Source organism: Megalobrama amblycephala, linkage group LG16, assembly GCF_018812025.1.
Source record: "Megalobrama amblycephala isolate DHTTF-2021 linkage group LG16, ASM1881202v1, whole genome shotgun sequence".
Classification (NCBI taxonomy): Eukaryota; Metazoa; Chordata; class Actinopteri; order Cypriniformes; family Xenocyprididae; genus Megalobrama; species Megalobrama amblycephala.
Genome location: NC_063059.1, coordinates 32,611,968 through 32,631,368, shown reverse-complemented (window position 1 = coordinate 32,631,368; position 19,401 = coordinate 32,611,968).

Below are 19,401 nucleotides of genomic sequence, written 5' to 3'. Positions count from 1 at the left end.
ATCTTCTACTGTAGAATCACAGTGCTGCTGCAATCAATAATGTAAATCTAACTAAGATTGGGCTTTAAGTGATTCAGATCAAATAATGACCTGATCATCTTTTAACATTGCTTTGTTTGGTTGGTTTTAATGCAGTTAAAACTGCCTAAACAAAATCTAATATTAAAAAGTCAAGGGTCAAGAGCTCAACTAAAACAAACCCTGACCTCGATGATGGTAACTTAAAAATAGTGATTTTCTCCTTCTGTGATTCTGCTTGTTATCATCAGGTGTCTTCAATATTGGTCAATCATCACTCAATTAAACACTTATTTTTTTCATTAATGCTTCAGTGGGTGAAATAAAAATATGGCAGGACTTTTACTCTCTGACCCCTGGACTTCCCACCTCTGCTTAAGTGATGATTGAACATTAATGATGAACACCTGCTGTTAACAAGCAGAATCACTGAAGAAACGAGAAACATAAGAACTACAACTGACTTCAGCCACAGCCTTAGATGAAATCAACTAAAGATAAAAGACGATAAATCTATAAAGATCTGATTCACTTATTACTAACTAGATTGACTTTATTTCTGTCAGATGTCTAAATAAGTTCTTATTGAGAATTAACTGTGGTTTAGATGTTGGTGTTTTATTGGTCAAAAAATTATGCCACCATCATGGTGTTCAGGGTTTCTTTTAGTTGGGCTCTTGACCCTTTTAAGTCTATAAAATAGTTTGTGCTTGAACAATTGCAAGAGTGTTTCACAACAAACACTTGTACATTGCAGAATCAAAAGACTGAATGAGCATATCTGTTTGAATTTACTGCTTAAAATTCCTTTCAAATGAACATCACAAAAAAGGCTCTATCTTTTTGGTTTTCTGACTGAGATTTGGCAATTGCAAAAAAAAAAAAAAAAAAAAAAAATCCATTAAACAAATGCCACTGTAATACTTCAGTGTTAAAAATTAATAACTAGCATACAATCCTCAACAGTGGTGTCAATAATTATTAATACTGCAGTGCATGATGGGAGTTTTGTCCTATGGTGATACCCAGCATGCATTGCAGCGTTTTTTTTTTTTTTAATCACCATTGTTTGAGATTCATATGCTGATTCTTGATGTCTGTGTGTGTCAAAGTGATGCAGTAGTTCAACATTTTTATGCACATGGTTTAAAAATGATTATATCTGTTTGCTGCAACACTTTCTTCTTATGCTGTAGATTCACAGGTTGGTAATGCAAAACCAAAATGTATAAATGACAAAACATATGATCAGTTGCTTTGGATGCAACCAGGCAAGCTCACAATGACTATATAATCATATAACAACAGCTGATACCTGCTCACTGTAAAGCACTGACTTCACTGTGTTTACAACAACATATGCATTGTTGCAAATAAATACTAACATACAAAGTCAAGGGTCAAGAGCCCAACTTAATCAGATGCTGATCTCTCTGATGGGGATTCGTTTCTTTTCTCTTTTTTTCCTTTTCTTTTCTGTTCTATTAATGTCCCAAATATCATCTTTGTTACATTCTTATGTGACCATAGAATAACCAAAATGGAATGTCACCCTAAAGTCATATAAGGAACCTTGAACTGCAGCACTTTCATTACCAAAAGAGGGCGTTTTAGGAAAGTCTTGAATGTTCTGTAAAGATTTTCATCACCTTTAGAGAAATTTTAGGGAATGTTGCGCAAGGTCATGAGAACGTCACCTTCCACGTGGGTGTTTTATAGAAAATAATAAAGCTTTAAGTCACTGTTATCTTGATTCTTGACATTTTAAAATTAGATTTTCTCTGTCTGTTTTGACTTTGTTTCCACAACACGCTTGTTATGAATCGGCATATGAACCTCAACAATGGTGACATTCAGAGAATGTACTGAATGTTCCCTGAAGGTCTGCCAAATAACGTACCCCAACCCTTAATAGAACTCCACATTGTGACCGTCTCTGAACGTACTGGGAACATTACTAAGCAATGTCCTTAACACCAGTGGGGACGTTTTGAGAATGTTCTGGGAAAGTAAAATTCCTAGCAGGGTTGTGACTGAAGCATTGAATTATTCATTAGATCAATGAGCCTATTCACAATAAGAGTATAATCACTTATTTGTTACTGAACACATGCAATTGCCAGATGTTTGAACTCAACTGAACAAGCTAACTTTTATATGCATTTTCTAATCAGACCATTTATATGGTTCAAGATACAACAGTTGCAGTATTCATCGGATTTATATATCAGTTTGCAAATGTGAGCCAGCTGCAGCATCTAGCGGCTGTCATAAATGCAAATTGCAAAGACTGAAGATTCAGAATAACATTTATATGCAGTGTGACTCTTCTCAGTGGTTAATGAACTGTGTGATGATAAAGTAAGAATGTGACAATAAGAATATCTAACTCATGATTCATAATTAAGATTAACAAGACTCTCCTGCATAATTGCTAGGACATGTTACACCTGTACATGTATAAAAAAAAAAAAAAAAAAAAAAAAAAAAAAAAAAACTTTCAACTTCTCTCTGAGAAAATTAAACAACTCTTTATTGAACATTGAATGGGATAGTTTATACAAAATGAAAATTTAAACAATGTCAAGTATCATAAAAGTAATACATAACTATGTAACGCAATTAGTTACTTTTTTAGGGAGTAACGCAATGTTGTTTAAAAGTAACGTTCCCCAAAACGGGTTAAAAATAAACTCATTTACAGCCTCTTTTTCCAAATCCATTGGTTAGTTATACCGTTACTGTTAGTTGCTGTACCAGTTAGAATAGTTCTTGTCTTTGACTGTTGCCAAGTTTATGTTATAATTGTTAGATGCCTAGTTAATGAACACAGAATATTTCTGACACGTAAATGCTGGTGGTCATATGTTAATATCTTCATCTGTCTTACACCAGAGATAACTTTTTTACAATGTAATTTAAAAAAAAAAAAAGCATCTTTTTGCGCATTGGAGGAACTATTGAGTTCTGAGAGTTACAGTGTCTTTATACTACATCAAGCTCTTTAAATTCAAAAAGTCAAAGAAAAATAAACACAAATCAATTATATGAGTCCTTTAAAGGTGCCCTCGAATGAAAAATTGAATTTATCTTGCCATAGTTAAATAACAAGAGTTCAGTACATGGAAATGACATACAGTGAGTCTCAAACTCCATTGTTTCCTCCTTCTTATATAAATCTCATTAGTTTAAAAGACCTCCGAAGAACAGGCGAATCTCAACATAACACCGACTGTTACGTAACAGTCGGGATCATTAATATGTACGCCCCAATATTTGCATATGCCAGCCAACAGTTCCAACATTATCATTATGAAAGGCATTAGACAAGGGCAAAACGTCTGGATGTGCATAGCCGAATCAACAGACTAGGTAAGCAAGCAAGAACAACAGCGAAAAATGGCAGATGGAGCAATAATAACTGACATGATCCATGATAACATGATATTTTTAGTGATATTTGTAAATTGTCTTTCTAAATGTTTCGTTAGCATGTTGCTAATGTACTGTTAAATGTGGTTAAAGTTACCATCGTTTCTTATTGTATTCACGGAGACAAGAGCCGTCGCTATTTTCATTTTTAAACACTTGCAGTCTGTATAATGCATAAACACAACTTCATTCTTTATAAATCTCTCCAACAGTGTGTAATGTTAGCTTTAGCCACGCAGCATAGCCTCAAACTCATTCAGAATCAATGTAAACAATATAACAGTATACAATACTCACATAATCCGACGCATGCATGCCGCATGCATGACGAACACTTTGTAAAGATCCATTTTGAGGGTTATATTAGCTGTGTGAACTTTGTTACGGCACTATTTAAGGCAAGCGCGAGCTCTGAGGGTGGAGAGCACGGGATTTAAAGGGGCCACAGCATAAATCGGTGCGTTTATAATGATGCCCCAAAATAGGCAGTTAAAAAAATTAATAAAAAAAAATCTATGGGGTATTTTGAGCTGAAACTTCACTGACACATTCAGGGGACACCTTAGACTTATATTACATCTTTTAAAAACATAATCTAGGGCACCTTTAAGAATATAAATAGGTTCCTTTTCCATACAGTGGTTGAAAACAACATGTGGCATGTGACTAAGTAAAAATAACCTGATGCTTTTGCTAAGTCACATGCAAGAATTCATTAAAACAGCTGACATTAAACACTTCATTAAGAAAACAGATCCTTGTGATTGGTTTAATTATCAGTCTATATCACATATGTCTTTTATCTCCAAGATACTGGGGAAGGCTGTTGCTCAGCAACTGGCTCTCGCACAGGAACAACACTTGTGAGATGTTCTACTGAGGATTTATAGCTAATCGTAGAGGAAGTGTCTGTATAATCCCATAGATATGCATAGAAAGATTGAAAGATACATTTTCTTTGAGAAAGTTCATTTTAGAAGAAATGTTTCACTGACTTTGTTGAGTGCACTGGAGTAACTTGACTGTAAAAAACCTCCACTTCCTTCTGCTGTTGTAAAATGAGGCCAAAATATCCCAGAAACACTCATTGCTGATTAAGTCATTTGGAGCTCGAGTGGAGTAGCTGTCAATGATGTTACTCCCCATTTTTAGCATCAAATAACTAACTGACAACAAACTTACTGGAAAAACAAACATAGGCTACGTCTGCGTGGTAAGAAATAGGCTACCTAAAATGACAAAAACCATCTTTGAAAGAAAAAAAAAAAAGACGTTATGTTTGTTTGGCTGGCGTCCCATTCGATTAAATGGAAAAGGCTGGGTTTATGACTTATACTGCATACTGCAGCCAGCCACCAGGGGGCGATCAAAATGTTTTGGCATCAATTTTCATTTAGTGTGAGGCACACTTAGGGGCCATTTACATGACACCGTTTTCAACTAAAAACGGAAAACTTTGTATGCGTTTTGGCCATTCATTTACACGACTATGGCGTTTTGGTGGCCTGAAAATGCAAACTTTTGAAAACAGGTTTAAAAGTGCAAGTTTTTGAAAACGGTCTCTGTGTAAACAACAAAAATGCAAATCTGTGAAAACGATGACGTCATGCACATGCGCATTACATGTTCAGTCTTTAGTTTTTCATTGCCATTTAATGGCCTGCCAGCAGAATACAGCGTTTTTAGTCATTTTCACAGATTCGTATGAATGGGGATAGTTTTGACAATGGTGTCGTCTGTACGTGGAAAACTCAAAGGAAAAACTTCTCTGGTTTAACTATATTGTTGTCGTGTGAACGTAACCTTAGATTAACACTTGGGGCAAGCACCCTAGTGGGGAAGCAGAGGTAATGTAGAGGGAGACTTCCTTAGTTCTCAAATATCCTTCTTTTTTTTTTACTTTAATTAATTTTAACACTCTGAGGTCTGAAGGTATCGCCGGCGATACCACCGTGGTTTTTGATTTTTTTTTTTTTTATTTCCATGGTAATACAATAACAAAACACATTAAATACTGTACATTAGAAAAGAGGGTAAATATTTTGCTGATTTTTCGCTGAACCCTCTCTCTCTCTTGAAAAAAAAAAAAGATGCAAATGACAATATGCCAGAACCAATGAACTTCTGCTCCGCCTTCTTTTCCATATATGGTGTTGAGCTACCTCAAAGTGTTGTGCTTATGTAAACAAACTGTTTTGAGTATACACACCATATTCGAACACAGGCTGGAATAATTTTGAGTGATTGGTGATTTAAATTTCGGCATTTTTCAACATAAAACAATCAAATTAAATGGTATAATGCACAAGAAGGATATATACTGTTATGATACTTTATGTGCTTTTTGGAGCTTGCAATCACCTCCCTCTCTCACACCCTTGAGTTTCATGGTTGAAAAAGTCACACGGCTTTTGAGCAACATGTCGTTGAGTACATTTTAGGCAAACTATTTGTTTTCCTATCTATTTCTCTGTATTTTTAGTCTGCACTCAGGGCCAAAAAACCCCCAAAACACATAGTTGAAGAAACACCTGTATATGTACATCACAGGATAAAAGCCTCTAATAACATACAAATACAGTAGCTAATATCTAACAACTGCTGAAATATCTTTTTTGTTTACAGAACCTTGTTTTGCTATATGGTAACCTTGCTGTCAATAGCCATTGTCTAGTCTATCCCCTAGTGTACATGCACTCAAGAGCTACATCTTTGTGTGTAATGCAAAGTCCATCTAAGCTGACCCCCCATCGATTGCCCTCCATTGATTTGTTCCCCAGTTTAACCTAAACACCATTCATCAAGCCGGCATCTCAATAGTTCCTCTGTGATGAACACTTACCCCCTTCTGATCTCAAAGCTTCTCCATACATACAATATGATCTTCTATATAGATGACTACATAGACTAGATTTTGTATCAATAACCACTATTGTTATGCTTTTGCTGCTTTGCTAAGTATGGGGGGGGGGGGGGGGGTGTTATATAATTTACCTACAGTTTGTTTTGTCATTTTGTTTACAGACTGAGATATGATTAATAATATAAGTAATCAATAGCATGTCTTAGATGAGAGCTTAATTTGCATTTAACCTGGATTATTCAATTAATGGATGTGATGTAATACCTTCACCAACCACTAGAATGCAGTGTGGTACCACTCAACACACAAGCCTTCCTGTAAACCCCAAACCAAACAGATGTTAGCATCTGTGATGGCAATTTGTTAATAATTTATGAGGAATTAATTAGTATTCCTCTAATTACCTCATGAATATTCCACCCGGCCGTTCACAGTGTTGAAGAGTTTTAAATGGGTTTAGCAATAGCACACGTCCCTGTGTACAAGATCAGGAGACCTTTTTTCTGCAATGTCCTGGATGCTCAAGTCCAGTCAGCGCTTTGGAGCTCAGCTGCATTAGTATGTGCAGCGCATGAGGCCAGGTAAACTGGTCGTGGGCCAGCTGAAACGAGCATCAGGTCTCTTGTGTACTGGTGAACAACAGCAAAATCAATGACAACAGGAAATTGCTGATGGGAGACTTTGGCCAGACCTCACCCGGGAGGGCCAGATCAAATGAGGGGCCTGTGATTATCTCACCGGGAGATTAGTGTGAGAGATCGTAAACCACAGCCAGTAAATAAACTGGAGATGAAGTGGAGATTTTTTAGTATAGAAAATTATTACTTTATCAATAGGAAATAGGGTATTGTGCTGTAGACAGAAAAATGGTGAGGTGGCCTGTGGCCAAGTGAAATAATCAGATGATATGCTGATTAATTAATAACAAAAATATAAACAAACATTTATATAAAAATGTGGTGTCTTAAATGTTTAAATGTCTGAAAAAAATTATATATATATATATAAAAAAAAAATAAACAACCACAGATTGTCTTCAAAAACCCTCTTTTGTGAGGAACTACTTCCTTCCACCATGGATTCAAATCTCAACCTTTTTAATTCTACAACATCACTTTAGAACTAGTAACGAAGGAACGTTGAGTCACGTCATTGAAGCTCATTATAATATGTAGTAGGGTATTATGAGAGAGATCAACTAAGCGAGTGCATTAATTTTTAGCTTATATTCTTCAGGTCAATTTTATATTCATAATCACAAAATCAGTTTGAATGTCCGCTGAGGAGAGCGTTATCTTTGTCTTTGTCCTTTTAACATTTACGACATTCCCATGACAGCGCTAGTCATTGCATTTGTCAGCTGCGTCTTGTAAGATGTTGTTTAAAGTAAAAACAACGTCCTTGTTTCCTTGTTTCAGTCCATTTCAATATAAAAGTCTTTGCGACTGACTGACTCACTCATAAAGACAGTCTTTGCTGCCATCTAATTGCGTAACTTTCAATGAAATTGACACCAGACTCTTTCTCAATACCAAAAAATACAGCATGTTATTTATATAAAATATTATTTATTGAACAGTAATATTTAAGTTAACTACAATAGCCATTATAACAGTATAAGAAGTAAAATAGGAAATAAACACAAGCAAATAGTGCAGTCAAACGTTCAAAAGCAGCGCTCTAGTTAGTACAGGATTTAATTTCAATGTAAATATAAAGTTATGAAACTTAATATAGCCATTAAGCCAAATCTATTAGCTCTGGAACAAGTAATAATAATTAGACCAAAGATTTCCCGTTTGTTATATCCAAAACAAATTATACCTCATGTTTAAACACTATCTACATAAGAGCCAGCGGCAAATTCCCTAAGGACTGGCCAAGATAAAGCTGTTCTTGGCGGGTACATGAGTGCTGAACAGTAGCTGACGGCCTGGAGCTCGCATCTCCAAAACGTCTAAACAAATTTTCAAATAGGCGCTATATGTTTACATATTAATTGCATATCTGAGGTCTAAACAACTATTCTTGCCTAAAAAAACTCTTAAAACTATGTTCTGTTACAAAATAACAGTAGTATAAAAATACGGGGGGTTTGCTCATCTGCCATGACACTCGCTGTGAGAATGCTGAAAGCGGAGTGATTCAAACCGGTTCCCGTGGCCATACTGGTAGAATATCGCATGGCTGGAAAGACCTCTCATCCAATCAGATTCGAGAACCAGAACGAACTGTTGTATGTGTGTGTATATATATATATATATATATATATATATATATATATATATATATACACACACACACACACACACACACACAGCCTACATATATACATATACACACAAACTAATTCTTAAAATAAACCATGTAGTGGATGGAAATAAATAAAAACGGAAATTAAAAAGAGAAAAGAAAACAACAAGCAAATAACACTGAATAACAATCTAATTTATTTAGTCCCTACTTGACACAGCTAAAAAATTATTCATGCAATGTGGCAGATCGGCTTGTGTTGGTATTGTGGCTAATCTCTAAAATGGGAAACAATCCACAGTTGCTTACTCTTATTCTTCATTTTCTCATCCCAAGTTTATCTCTGACAATCTGGCATCCTGTCGATGCTTTTGAACTCTCTCTGCTCTCATACTCTTTTTCTCTGTTAATGTATCCAGCTTTCACACACATATAGAGAGGATGGGATTAAGGGATTGTTGACAGCAAACAAACAGATTATCAGTCAAATATTTGTATAACATGGACACTCTCTTCACAGTTGTTTAAGCATCATCTTTAATGAAAATAACATCTGTGTTTTTTTGTTTTGTTTTGTTTTGTTTTGTTTTGTTTTGTTTGTTTTTTGAGTATAACCTGTTAGGCACTACTCAGGTAAACTATATTTAGTCTTCATCAATAAAGGTTAATAAAGGGTAGGTAATGACAACATACTCCCTTTCACCAATCACTGCATTTCATTTTGATATCTAACACATAACGAAGATAGTTCCTAATGATATTTCCTATTGAAACTTCCTATTGAATACTCCAGCAGCATAGCCTTTCCGTTGGTTGAGAATTTTTGTTTTTTATCTATTCTGTGCCTGATTAGTAATGATAGAAAACTGGTTTATGTCTTATTTATTCTAAATCATGAACATATGATAATTAGTGTCTATGAAATTGCATATCACATTATATTAAGATTAAATCATCAAATCCTTTTATTTATTTTCTGTTAGCCTTTGTTTTGCAAGCTGAAAGCTTAGCCATTAGCGTAGCATAGCGCTAACTGCTTAAGAAAAGCTTGTTTGATTATATAGAAAATTATATTATGATGACGCACTAATGTTTTTGACCAGACATTGTGGAATGGAGATGGGATTGTGCGGTGGGATAGGATCTTGCATATCACAGCCAAAACAATGCTTTGCTACTTGCTTTTTGCCAGTCAGACCAAACAATCATCTGTGAACGGCATTAAGATGTTTTGAGGAGGCTGTTGAGATGGTCACGCTTTTCTGCAATTGTCTATAGCAATTGTTTTTCACTGAAAGACTGTGGCATACAAGGGCTATGCTTTTGATATCTCTGAAAGAAGGTTTTAGTGCTGTATTGATCTGAAGTTTGGCAAGAATGAAATGATTCTGGGAAAAACAAGAACAAATGTGATTCATGTTTGTTATTTTGTCATAGCTGATGGTGTTTGCAGAATTTCTTTCAAAACGTGCTGTTTTTATAGATATTTCTTTTGCTTCTAAAACCTAACTGTCTACTTAAGCCCCTGAACATTTAAAGTATAATAATAATAATAATAATAATAATAATACGCAAATGCTTAGCATGTGCATACATCCAGAATTGCAATCTCTTTATGTATACTCCATTTGATAGAGTGTGCATACACATGCATTTGACACTAGAAAGTTTATGTAGATCCAGATTAGTTACTCATGAGATTCAGTTTCTAGTAGCTGTCTATGTAGACAGGAGGCAGCTCACTAGGCTTTGGAACAAAGCCTATGTTTCAGTGTGTAAGTGCGTTCCAGTGTGTGAGTGTGCTTGTCTTTGTTTACCATGTGTGTGTGTTTTCCCATGTCTTTGATTGTCTTCGCTTCATTTCCTGGACTACACATACCGAACCACTACTCATTCATTTTCAAAGAAAAATACATCTTTTGTGGAAGTGCATCAATGCAGCCAAGCACAAGCCGTAAAATAAAGCAATATTCTCAAACTGACTCATCTCCAGCAATAGAGCATGTTTTGAGAGGTGCCTATCATCCCTTATGGTAGGAATTTTTGTATGAACCCCGCAGAGTTAATGATATCTTTAACCCCACAGCGGATCCACAAAATCTTTGTTTTGTCAGTAAGTGCAGGTCTGGGATCAGGAGGAGAAAACCACCGGTCAACATTGGGAGTAGAGAATATGCCTCATTCGAGATATGTAAATGCAGGGCTGATCAATTATGCAAAGGCACAAATGGCGGTCTGTAGACAGATGATGTATCAGCTGTCCTCTCTGAACTCTCTCTCTCTCACAGTAAAGCTGCTGTCAATATACCACTTGAAAGCACCAGCCAAAAGTCGATAGAAGTTAACCAGTTAAGTTTGTGGTGCTACATGAACAAGTTAAAAACATGTTATAGCTTTGCTGAAAACCTAAAAAAAACGGGGATTGCAAAGGAATAGTAAGAAAAATGGCAATAGATGGCAAAGAAAAATAATTATTATATCGGGATTATTATCGTCATTACTATCATCACAATCATCATCACCACTGCTGTTATCATTACCATCATTCTCATATTTTTTTTCATTAACACCATTATCATTGTCATTATCACCTCACTTTTATCATTAACATTGATACCATATTTCATCATTCCACCACCATCATCATAAACATCATCATCACCTCCACTGTTGTCATTACTATATCATTACCATAATTTTCATCCTTTCCACCATCTTCATCTCATCATCATCACCACTGATTTTGTTATCACCACAACATTGTTATTATAATCATCACCACCATTATCATTACCATCATTACCATAATTTTCATTATCACTATTGTCATCATCATCATCATCATTACCATAAATTTCATCATTACCATCATCTTCATAAATCATCACCAGTCACTGTTGTCATTAGTATCATTACCATAATTTTCATCCTTTCCACCATCTTCATCTCATTAACACCACTGTTATCATTACCATCATTTTTGTTATCACCACATTATCATAATCATCACCACCATTATCATTACCATCATTACCGTAATTTTCATCATCATTACCATAAATTACATCATTACCATCATCTTCATCTCGTCATAAATCATCACCACTCTCTCTGTTGTCATTAGTATCATTACCATAATTTTCATCCTTTCCACCATCTTCATCTCATCATCATCACCACTGATTTTGTTATCACCACAACATTATTATAATCATCACCACCATTATCATTACCATCATTACCATAATTTTCATTATCACTATTGTCATCATCATCATCATTACCATAAATTTCATCATTTCCATCATCTTCATAAATCATCACTGTTGTCACTGTTGTCATTAGTATCATTACCATAATTTTCATCCTTTGCACCATCTTCATCTCATCATCAACACCACTGTTATCATTACCATCATTTTTGTTATCACCACAACATTATCATAATCATCACCACCATTATCATTACCATCATTACCATAATTTTCATCATCACTATCGTCATCTCATCATCACCACCACTGTTATCATTACCATCAGTTTTGTTATCACCACAACATTATCATAATCACCACCACCATTATCATTACCATAATTTTCATCATCACTATCGTCATTATCATCAATACTATAATCAACACCACCATTGTCATCATAATCATCACTGTCATAATCACCACCACCATCATCTTCACTACTACTATCATCATTACCGACACCGCCATCATTAGACTTTGTGGATGTGATGACCAGCTCAGTTTTCATTTCATTTCCAGTATCAGTTCTGTTTCTTCTAAAAATTCTTAGGAAATATAAAAATAGGAAAATATGAGACAATTGTTAGCCCATAGTTAGAGAGTACAGCTATAAAATAAATGTGAATAGCAGATTACAAATAATGGAGAATCAAAGTCTTGGAAGAATTTGAGTTTAGAGTGTGACATTGTTGAAGTCTGTTCTAAAAGGAAACACATATGAGATTACTGGGATCTGAGATGCCTAGTTAAGGCTTGCTCTGCATTTCTCTGTCTAGGAGAAAAAAAAACATGGAGATCCCATTTGTGATTTTCTTTTTTCCCGCTTCCAACTGGCATCTACTCCACAGACTTTACAAAACTCAAAACCAATGCTTCTAACTCTCACAGATTCATTTGGCAAATACAATCTTATGTGAGGAAATATGAGTCATGTGAGGTCTCTCTTTTGAAACAAAGCAAACATTAATTTGAGGATTAGCTCTCATCTCTCCTCCCTGTCTGCCTGTCTTTGTAGGGCTGAATCAGGCCAGTGGCGCCCGGGGCCCATCACTTTGAAAGCTGCTTCCTGCGGCATGCTGGCCTTGTGTCAGAAATTGGCTATTTGAAAGACATCTGACATCCACTGGAGAGTACAGTGCTGTAAAGAGGGAGGAAGGAAGAGAGCGAATAGATTTGAAGCAGAACATGTTCACATCCAGCCCAGCATTTTAGGGCATGGATGACCTTTAAAAAGAACGCGATCTACTCGATTTTGGCCTGTGATTCTCATTACCAGCCTGTTGGGCTAATGAACAAGAGCCATTCTTTAAGGTCCTTGAAAAAATATAAAGGGTTACCATGTATTTTTTTTTTCAACTTTCACCTGAAAATTCTATCATCAACTCACTTGGAATTTTGCTTGGTTTATTAAAATGTTAATTTATGTCCATTTCTGCCTTAAGGCATGTCCTAAATAAATGCAACGCAATACGATTTCAGCAATCTGTCCACACCAGACACGACACGACTACAAGACAGGAAAAAATTGATTACAAATCTCAGCCAGTCAGAATAGCATGTGGATGGGTTCTGTAAATTCACTGCACTTGCCAACAAAAGGGACAACCCTGTTGAAAAAACAAACATATGCTGGTTAGGTATGTTTTATAGCATGACAGCTGGTTTGTGCTGGTTTAAGTTGGTTCTTAGCTGGTCATGTGCTGGTTTAAGCTGTTCAAGTGCTGGTGCTAAGCAACTAGCTCCAGCTCAGGACTAGCTTATAACCAGCTCAGGATCAGCTTAAACCAACTCATGGCAAACTAAGGACCAGCTCTAACCAGCTGCCATGCTTCAAAACATACCTAACTAGCATATGCTGTTTTTTCCAAAAGAGAAGTCCATCAAATGAATAAAAATTAAGTACATACTCAATGACTGATGCAGTCTTTCTCCTGGAATACACTTGTTTGTCACAAACTGAGTTGCCTGTTTCAAAGTTTATGTTTCCTTTCAGTATTTAAGTAAATTTATCTATTGTCGCTTTCATTATGGCTATTAAAGTCAGTAATAATCAGTAGATTATCACTTTCATTGAACATAAAATTTGTAAGTTCTTGTTCCTAGCTGTGACGTGACAGAAATAGAAACCAAGACAAAAAATACATTTCAAAAATAAAGGTTAGTTGTGAAACACTAAAGTTCAGCTAAATGTTTCATTGTCTGTCCCATATTTGGCCTATGTTTCCATTCACCAAACGGTCCTTCGCCTAAAAATGGTTGAAGATGTCTGTTCTAATAAATAAAATAGGCAAAGGGCTAAAAATAAAATTACAAAGGTCATCAGGAAAAACAAATTCGACCTTTAAGTATCAGAGACTCCAAGGCTCCAAATTCAGTACTATGGTCGTGTGGATAAAGCCATATCAGAAGTCTCTGATCATGAATTTGCCCAGAGATTTCAGATGAGAGCCCATATTAAGTTGAGCAACACAAAAAACCGCACCCTCATTTTCAGGACTAGATTGCTTAAAAATTCTGTTACTTCTTTGAGGACACTTCCATTAAAATCTGAAAAGCATCCAATAATGCAGTTGCTCGTGGCAGCCAATTTAAATTAAGTGGTATTTAGGTCATGTCAGTAAGACTACTGTATGCCACTCATGCATGCCACTCATGCGTGTATATTTTCTTCTAGCAGATTCACAGTTTGTCATTGTACTTTAACTGTCTTTGATGCAGCTCAGTTTTTTTATCTCACAACATGTGAGTGATCAATAGCATTTTATATCAAGTGACATTTATGCTATTCCAATCAGAAGAGAACAGCTCTGTATGCGACAAACTCTTCTGTTAATGCCATTGGCAGAGTGATAATGAGGTGGTGTGGCACAGAAGGGCTTGAGCCGTGTCCAGTTCATTAGAAGCCGACCACTCCGTGACACGACTTGCCAAACGCAGACTGACCCCGCTTGTCCAGTAATGAGCCCCTGGTAAGGTCAGGAAGCAGAATGAATTAATATTGATACAGCTCAAAGAGGTTGTTGAATTGTGAGTGAGCACTTGAGAAGCCTGACCATCTGGAGAAATAATTTTTTGGCTGAAGATTTGAATGACTTGATGGAATAATCAACTAAATTTGAGGTTGACCTTGTCAGTTAAAATGTAGGGGAAACAGCAGTTAATAACAGTTGCCTTCAATGTTTCTTATAAACTCAATTGTCATTTTTTTTTCTATACATCACAGAATGCAAATACACTGTGACACTAAACATAGCTCTGTTTGAGAATCATAACCAGCTTTTCCTTTGGAAATCAGGGTCCCAGAGTCTGGAGGAAGAGAGGAGAGGCACACAATCCACGTTGCTTGAGGTCCACGTTGCTTAAGTTAGAAAAAAAAAAAAAAACCTTCAGTAATTATTCCCTTGTATAAAAGAAATGTGCTTAGTTGGTTTAAATGGTCACTTGTCATGTACTTATAAACCATAGTTTTTAAAAAAAAATACTGGTCTTATATAATTTGCAAATAAGATTAAATGAAAGTGTTTGAAAACATTACATTCAGTTTGCACTTAAAGGGTTAGTTCACCCAGAAATTAAAATTCTGTCATTTATTACTTACCCTCATGCCGTTCCACACCCGTAAGACCTTCGTTCATCTTCGGAACACAAATTAAGATATTTTAGTTGAAATCCGATGGCTCAAGTGAGGCCTGAGGCCTCAAGATCCATAAAGGTACTAAAAACACATCTAAATCAGTTCATGTAAGTACAGTGGTTCAATATTGAACATGATTTCAGCAGTTTGCCAGTTTGATACGTGATCCGAATCATGATTCGATACGCTGATTCATTATGCTCCGATGCTTCCTAAAGCAGTGTTTTGAAATCGGCCATCACTAAATAAGTCGTTATTTTGGGGTTTTTTTGGCGCACCAAAAATATTCTCGTCACTTTATAATATAAATATTGAACCACTGTACTCACATGAACTGATTTAGATATGTTTTTAGTACATTAATGGATCTTGAGAGAGAAAATGTCATTGCTGGCTATGGAAGCCTCACTGAGCTATCGGATTTCAACTAAAATATCTCAATTTGCGTTCCAAAGATTAACGAAGGTCTTGCGGGTGTGGAACGGCATGAGGGTGAGTAATAAATGACAGAATTTTCATTTTTGGGTGAACTAACCCTTTAAGCATATTATTTTAAAATATATTATCTCTGTAAAATGTATTAATTTTAGAAGTATGCTAAGTGTACTTCTTCTTCATAAGGGTTTACTTACCTTGGTGTTTTTTTGTAAACTGTATGAATTTCTCTTTTCTTTTTGGAACACAAAAAGAACAATAATATCTTGCTCGTCCATATAATGACAGTGAATGATGATGTTCTTAAAGCTTTAAAAAAGGATGTCCCACCCGAAACCCGCACCACTGGTGAGAAATTGGCACGTCGAAATGTTTAAACAAAAACAGAGATTTTGAAGTGTCACAGGACTGACAGTGTTTACTCTGTTTTGGAAGTCAACCTATGAATAACTTCCTTAGTTGTCTCTACACATTAAACGCACATGGGATATAAGAAAGTATTTCAGCATCTAAATTACACAAGTCACCTTAAATTCACCTAAAGCTCTTTATTGCTTTCAGCAGTTTTGAATATGTCAAACTCACAGCAGCCCTTCTTGCACTAAACATGAAAGAAACCTGCTCTGATTGTTAGTGAGCTCTTCACACTGATAGGCGGAGAGCAAGACCACATCATCGCCAGTCTTTTCAGTGCAGTGCAAATTGAACTAGCATTATCTCATGGGCCAATCTCTTATCTTTCGGCCCTGAGATTTGCATAACAAGTGTAGCGAGGGTGACACATTGCTGAATTTATGTGCCACGACTGTGAGCGATGTGAACTTCCCATGTGAGCTCCATGTGTCATGTTGAACATGGCCGATAAAGAATGAGCTGAGGCAGGCCTGAGCCAAGAACCCTCACGTATTTGAATGTTCTGCCCTTATATAATTTACAGCTGTGCTAACATGGCCTTACTCTTGGCAGGTCCTTGCCTAGATTTTAAATGAAACAGGGTGTTAGGATGCAAGCAGAGGTGAGTGGATAATGTCAAGGGTCAAAGTCAGCATGCCAGTGATCAACTCTAACTCTAAGACTGCTTTAGCCAAGAGGGACTGGTCTGTATTCAGTATCATGTAAGCTTTTGTACAAAACATTCTGTTTGATCTTTTAATTCTCAGCATACTCCATTATGGATGACAGCACTATTATAATGTGCTGTAGCGCAGTGTTTGAATTAAACCAAAGCTTCTGGGAAAGCACTTCCCCTTATATTAAAAAATAATAGCAAGGTAGTACTGTAGAAACAAATGTCATATTTACATATTGTATCTAATGCTTTTACTGCTAGGATCATACTATTGTTATTATGTTCCTTGCTATTCTGTTGTCGTTGCTGAATTGAGTGTCCAACTTTAACTGGCATTTTCCCAATATAAATAAATGGCAGTTAAGGAAACCGTATTGATTATTCTCCATGCTAAACCACGCACAAGACACAACGTGCTAAGTGTATTTATGGTGCTTTTAAGTACAGTAACTCGTTTAAATGTAGTTATTTTTGTTGACTCTAATATCTCTTGAATTTCAACCTTTTGCCATAATAAATTTGAATGTCACTCAGATATGAGTTGACAGCTAGCTGAGCTCTACTGGAATTCATTATTTCTTTTAATTTTGATGATTATAACTGACAACTAAGGAAAATCCCAAATTCAGTATCTCAGAAAATTAGAATATGAATATAATGAACATGAAAAGTATGAGCATGTACAGCACTCAATACTTAGTTGGGGCTTCTTTTGCCTGAATTACTGCAGCAATGCGGTGTGGCATGGAGTCGATCAGTCTGTGGCACTGCTCAGGTGTTATGAGAGCCCAGGTTGCTCTGATAATGGCCTTCAGCTCTTCTGCATTGTTGGGTCTGGCATATCGCATCTTCCTCTTCACAATAAGGTCAGGCGAGTTTGCTGGCCAATTAAGAACAGGGATACCATGGTCCTTAAACCAGGTACTGGTAGCTTTGGCACTGTGTGCAGGTGCCAAGTCCTGTTGGAAAATGAAATCTGCATCTCCATAAAGTTGGTCAGCAGCAGGAAGCATGAAATGCTCTAAAACTTCCTGGTATACGGCTGCATTGACCTTAGACCTCAGAAAACACAGTGGACCAACACCAGCAGATGACATGGCACCCCAAACCATCACTGACTGTGGAAACTTTACACTGGACCTCAAGAAACGTGGATTGTGTGCCTCTCCTCTCTTCCTCCAGACTCTGGGACCCTGATTTCCAAAGGAAATGCAAAATTTACTTTCATCAGAGAACATAACTGTGGACCACCCAGCAGCAGTTCAGTCCTTTTTGTCTTTAGCCCAGGCGAGACGCTTCTGACGCTGTCTGTTGTTCAAGAGTGGCTTGACGCAAGGAATGCGACAGCTGAAACCCATGTCTTGCATACGTCTGTGCGTAGTGGTTCTTGAAGCACTGACTCCAGCTGCAGTCCACTCTTTGTGAATCTCAGCAGTCTTCCCCATGATTGTGTAGCCTACAGAACTAGACTGAGAGACCATTTAAAGGCCTTTGCAGGTGTTTTGAGTTAATTAGCTGATTAGAGTGTGGCACCAGGTGTCTTCAATATTGAACCTTTTCACAATATTCAAATTTTCTGAGATACTGAATTTGGGATTTTCCTTAGTTGTCAGTTATAATCATCAAAATTAAAAGAAATAAACATTTGAAATATATCAGTCTGTGTGTAATGAATGAATATAATATAGAAGTTTCACTTTTTGAATGGAATTAGTGAAATAAATCAACCTTTTGATGATATTCTAATTATATGACCAGCACCTGAATAGGAATCTTTTAGGATTCTCAGAATTTGTCTCAGAAATCGTGGCCAAAATCGCACAGTGTGAACCGACTTTATTTGTTCTGGTTTCAGAGTTCAATAACATCAAACTGATCAAATTTTTTTTTATCATTTTTTTAATTCAGAAACAGATGCAGCTGTGACCTAAAATATTTTATTTGTTTATTTAACCTTTTTTAAGTGGTCTGAATCAGCTAAACTGAGGCGTATTGTCATATACAGTAGCATTTCTAAACTTCTATTAGAGCTTTTGGAGTCAACTTTTATTTTCCTAATTTATTTGATATAAAATTCTTAATTAATAAATTGCATTTATAAAATTAGTGTCATGTTTGTGATTTTCATTTCTCATTTAGCCTAGAACCTCTTCTGGTCATGAAATTGAATGTCAGCGTTGAAAACTCCAACAGTCTTTATTAAATTTTAAGACACCCCTCTTATTTTTGTCAAGCTGCAGAGATTTTCAAGACACTATTTTCCTCCTCCTTGTGATGCAGCTTTGAATTACAGAGAAACGGCGCTTTAATAGGAGCAGCACCACGAACGCGGACGCTGCATGTATAGGCTAATTCTCTCCTGTGACACCACATTTACTTGCGTCAAAGCCCTTTTTCTCAACAAAAAGTGTTTTCAAACCAATTTTTGCAACATTTGAAG